We start from the raw sequence: 5,072 nt of genomic DNA, 5'->3' as shown, positions 1-5,072 counted from the left end.
CTGGGTCCCCAAGATGGTAAAAGCTTCAGGCCCCACAACACCTGGATCTGTCCAGGTCCGCCTAATACAGCTGCCGTAAGATTTGGTGAGAAGACAGTAAACCCCTTGGCAAGCCTGAGTCTGAAAACAGAAGCCTCCTTAGCTCCTGAGCCTTGGGAGGAAAATACATTGACACACTGAACAGGGGAGTCTGACCCCCACGCCTATTCTGACAGTCTCTTGTCCCCATGGCCTCAGGGCTCCAAACCTTTCCAGCCCAGATGGGAAGCAGGGAGGAGCAGATTGGAAGGAGAATGGGGGACATGGGGAAGGGAAGTGGCTTTGGAGGAGGGAGAGACATGGGGATCAAGAGGATTCCACTGCGGCGCATGTGGACGCCTCTAGCTGCCTTATGCACTAGCCTTTGAAGGGCCAGGCTAGTAAGAAGCCTGCCAGAGGTGAGAGGCCTGGGCAGAGGCCTTGGGTTTGACTTGGCTTTGATAACGACCTTCCAGTGTCTGAAACCAGGGAAAGATGCAGGTTATCCAGGACCCACAGATGGGGACAGGGGAGATGGAAGTATATTGGGGGCCTCGGCATATTCCCCTCAATGTGAAGAGAGGACCCCCCCACACACACACCCCACTCTGTGTCAGGCCCTGCCCAAGGGCCCCATTTTACTGAACCCTCATGCCACCTCCTTCAAGTCCTCATTTCTGCTGTTCTCCATCCAGCAGATGAGGAAGTGGAGACGCAGAGAGGGCAAGTCCCTTGCCAAAGGGCACACAGCTGGAGAGAATACAGTACAAACCAGGAACTGGACCCGGCTCTAACTCCAAATTCCTGCCCTTGACCCTCTCCTGCCACCGGCCACCCTAGGCTCTGGGCACAGGGGCACGTAGTGGGCTCGCAATAAAGATGGGAATGAATGAAGTAAGAAAGGAACGAATTCACAGGCCGGGCTCTTCCCACGCCACCCACCCCATCCCCAGCCAGCTCTTTCCAACCCAAGCCTCCCACTCTCCACCCCTCTCCCCAATCTAATTGGGTGGTATCTCAGCTATCTTGCTTCTGCGGATTCCTCCTCACTCCTCCTGGAGCCCACTCCGAGGCAGCTTTCTCACAACAGGACCCCCGGCGTGGGGACGCCTGCCGACCCCCAAGGCCCAGCGGGAGAGCCGCGACCTCCCGGGGGGTGGTCTCCGCAGCCGCTCTCCCCCTCTTTGGCCTTACCCGCCCCCCACCCGCTTCCCGGGGCAGCTGAATAATTGATTTGCCCATAAATAATTGATCCGTGTTGCGGGCGCGCCCTCTGCCCCCATGGTGCGGGGGTTCCCCAGCAGGGTTAGGGGAGCCGGGCTGGCCTGGGGGGACAGGGACCACAGAGCTGAGCGGGTCCGGGGGCGCAGTTTCGCTCTGCGGGCCTTTCTCTTTCTCTCTCGCTCCCTCGCGCCGGCTTTTTCCCTTTTTCTTTTCTCCTTTTTTTCTTTCCTGGAGCGGAGCCCGGCGCCAGGAGTCTGGAACCAGCTTGACAAGCTTTTGAGTTATGGAGGGGGGAGGGGAGGGAAGGGGAGGGGAGGGAGCGGGCGGGCGGCGCTGGGAGGGGAGGGGGGGCTCCACAGCGGGTGGGGGCGGGGCGGTGGGCTCCGGCGGGCAGGGGCGCGCGCACCCCCTTTGGGAGACCCTCCCCGACTTTGGGCAAAGGTTGTTAGAGGGTCTGACGGTGGCGGCCGGGAGGGGGGCGGGAGTGGGCGGCGGGGCGCGGGGGTGAGTCATGCGGCGGACCCGGGGAGCAGCCCGGCTGGCGGAACTAGCCCGGCTTTAGAGCCGCAATAAATGAGGCCCGGGGAGGGCGGCGGGGTTTACACGGCCTCGGGGGCCGCGGCCTCCCCCGCCGAGCAAGACATTCCTTTCCGCTGAACTGGGCGCCTGGGCCCGCGCCGCTGCCGCGCCCTGCACGCATCGCCCTCGGCGGCCTGGCCCCGGGTGGGGAACGGCGCCCGGCCGGGGGCGGGGGTTTGGGGGGGGGGGAGACGGGGGAGCGGGGAGCAAGGCCTGGGGTGCCCCCTTTTCCCCCCTGCGCTGTTCCCGGGAGCTCCCCGAAGCCTCAGCTGCCTGGGAGGGAAGGGATCGGTTTGCCCGTTTAAGGAGTGGGGGACCTGAGCCCAGTGACGGTTATCACTGCGGCAGGCCGCTCAGCTGCCTGGCGGGGATGTCTGATTCCCTCCCCCCCCTCCGCGCCCCATTCCTTTGCCCAAGGCCTGAGACTCTCCCTTCACCCCTCTCCCCCTGTTGTGACTTTGGGTCTGCTGAGAGCCCTGGGGTCTGAGGGCCAGGCACGCTGTAGGGGCACATTAGCCACTGGCTGAATTTGACTGGGGCGCTTTTCCAGGGATCCCAGAGCGCAGTGAGCAAGCCCGTGCATCTGACCTCACAGCGTCAGGCGCCCACAGCCCCAGGGCCGGGTAGGAGTGGGAGGTGTCTGGAATTACTGGTTTACCAGGACTGGTTGTAGGGAGAAGTTTCCAGACCCCCTGAGGTCTCCAGATGGACTCAGTGTACTGCAGGAGGACACTCTTAGGTGCTAACAGAGACCCCAGGGCCAAGCAGGCCTTCCCCTGGACTGCAGATTGTGGCCAAGCCGTGGTTAACTTCTGTGCATCGAAGTTTCCTTTAGGGGCCCCTAGTGTTTCCCCCACCCCAGCCACCCCTGGGCGCCTTCCAGTCCTGCCCGCTCCCAGCCTACTGGGTTACTGCACCTACTGGGTTCCAGAGTGTCACAGGTTTGGCCTCAGCTTCCAGTTGTGTAGCCTGGGGCAGCCGCCTTCACCACTCTGATCCTCTCTTGCTCACCTGTGAGATGGGTTAGTAACAGTGCCAGCCTCGCCTGGGCTCTGGAAGATTCCGTTAGGCCATGCCAGTCTTGACTTAGCACAGGATCCGGCACACAGTAAGCGCTCAGTACACAGTCACTGTTGTTGGAGCTGGTTGTTTATTACTGTTATTTCTGAAGGACTCACCAAAGCCTAGCGAAGCCCCCCTCCCTGTCCTCTTAAGCAGAGCCGTGAGAATGCTGAGCCTCGAAGCAGCCCGGCTTCTCCTCCCCATCCCCCATGAGCCGTGTGGAAATCCTCCCAGAGAAGCTGCTGGGCAGAAATTTCCAGTCTCCCTGGCAAAGCCGGGAAGAGTTTGGGTGCGGCTCAGAGACGCAGTCGGGCAGGCTCTGCGGGGCCAGGGCTGGGGAAGGGCCCCCAGATGATCTTCCAGAACTGGGAAGCACCCCCGACCCTGGGCTGCGCCTGGCCTCCAGCTCCAGCCCCAGTGCTGCTCCAGCCCCAGTGCTGTTACAGCCCAGGCGAGAGCCCACTGTCCTGCTGGTCATGAGGGCTGGGGGAGGAAGAATTCTGGCCTTACCCCTCCTTTGGCAAGCCCCTGTACCGCAGGAGTCTGAGTCTGAGTGAGCGGCCCTGGAGGATGGGATAACGGGGTCACTGTGAGCATCCCACCAGCGGGGGCTCTTTGCTTTATTGACTGTCCCAATTGTAGGGGCCCACTTTGCTGATTCCTTGACCACCAGGAGGACCAGAGGCTCTGATCAGGATGGTGGGTCTCACTGGGGCCGTGGGGAAGTGGCCGGGGGAACCCACCAGGAACCTGGCAGACAGACTGATCCTTGCGTTGCTCACGGGGCTGTGTGACCCAGCCTCTCTGGACCCTATTCTGTCTGCAAAACAGACAGTGGCCTGTGAGCCTCACTCATCAGCAGGAAGTCAGGCGCACTGCAGTAGGAAGAGATGGGAGTCGAGTCACTGCGCTACCCACAACTGGACAGGTGGCCTTGGGCGAGTCTGAATGAGACTGAATAGGACTGAATAACTCGAATGAGTAGAACATGTCAGCGGCGCGCTGCTTCAGGCTGATGTTGGGTGTTTTACATACATTGTCATCTCACTGTTACTCTTGGAGGGAGGTTTTATTATTAGCTTTATTTTCCAGGTGAAGTAACTGAGGCTCAGAGAGGTCAATTCACTTTCTCAAGGACACACAGCTAGGAAATGAGAGAGTCCGGATTCAAACCCTTATCTGCTGGCTTGGAGCCTGAATCCCTAAAGAAAAAGCAAGTTGAATGTTTTCAAAAATAAAACACTTGAAGCACCTACTATGTGTAAGACGTCGAGGTAGGTGGCAACAAAATTAAGAATGGGGTGGCGGAGTGGCGGAGTGGCGGAGCCTTCGAGAAACTCATAGTTGAGTGAGAACACACGACTCCAATAACACCCTTGTGAAAGTTAAATGCGAAAAGCACCGCCATAAAAGAACCTCCTGGGCTGCCGGGCACCAGGAGAGAGGTGGGGGGCAGGGAGGGCAGGAGCTTGGGGAGGAGACCCAGAAACAGGGAAGCCTGGTTTGAAGCAATGAAGAGGAATTTTGGTGGAGGCTCTTTGCAAGGGCAAAGGCATGGCAGCCCGAGAGGAGGTAACACACCCGGGGTGGTGTTGCTAAAAGCCTTAGAAAAGCTACATTTGCTGAGTAAAGGTAGGGAGCCACCGAAGGTCTTTGAGCAGAGGTGGATATCATCGGGTGGGAGTTGGAGAAAGACAGTTCTGTAGTCAGAGAAATGTCCTGGAAACATACACGCAAAAAAACTAGAAGGACAGGCGAGGATGTACTGTGTGAACTTTTGCAGCACTTCCTTAAAATTTCTGCCTGTACAGGTATGTCTATTCCAAAAAAATAAAGAAAGACATTTGCAAAGGAAAGAGCTGGGAGACAGAGACATAGGAGATTGCAGTGGACTGAGCCAGGATGGGTGGGTCCAGGCCACCTCTGACTGATGGCTTTCCGGCCATTTGAGTGATGGGCGATCTGGCAGCACCTTCGCAGAGAACTACAGGTGAGGCCAGGGGCTGTGGGGCTTGGAGACCCTCCTGTTGCCTAGAGCCTGAGCCTCCCCTGACTGATGGCTTCAGCCTGTCCCTACTCGCCCCAGAAGACTGTCCTCACCAAACTCATCCCCACTGTGGGACACAGGCTGAGCCTTAAATCCCATTCTGGGCTACATGGGGACAGTTATCCCAGGGGCCTCCCTCTGA

At 59.1% G+C, this 5,072-nt stretch overlaps 1 long non-coding RNA gene across 1 annotated transcript; it reads left to right on the top strand.

Annotated features, from left to right (window-relative positions):
• The first annotated feature begins 1,478 nt into the window (after positions 1 to 1,478).
• Positions 1,479 to 4,868, top strand: LOC136794706 (uncharacterized). Its single transcript, XR_010841832.1, has 3 exons — positions 1,479 to 1,522; positions 3,976 to 4,157; positions 4,695 to 4,868. It is a non-coding gene; the product is annotated as an uncharacterized lncRNA (long non-coding RNA).
• The last annotated feature ends 204 nt before the right edge of the window (positions 4,869 to 5,072 follow it).

This window comes from Kogia breviceps, chromosome 8 (genome assembly GCF_026419965.1).
Source record: "Kogia breviceps isolate mKogBre1 chromosome 8, mKogBre1 haplotype 1, whole genome shotgun sequence".
Classification (NCBI taxonomy): domain Eukaryota; kingdom Metazoa; phylum Chordata; class Mammalia; order Artiodactyla; family Physeteridae; genus Kogia; species Kogia breviceps.
The sequence above is the reverse complement of the archived record's forward strand: the minus strand, read 5'-3'. Positions and strand labels throughout refer to the sequence as shown.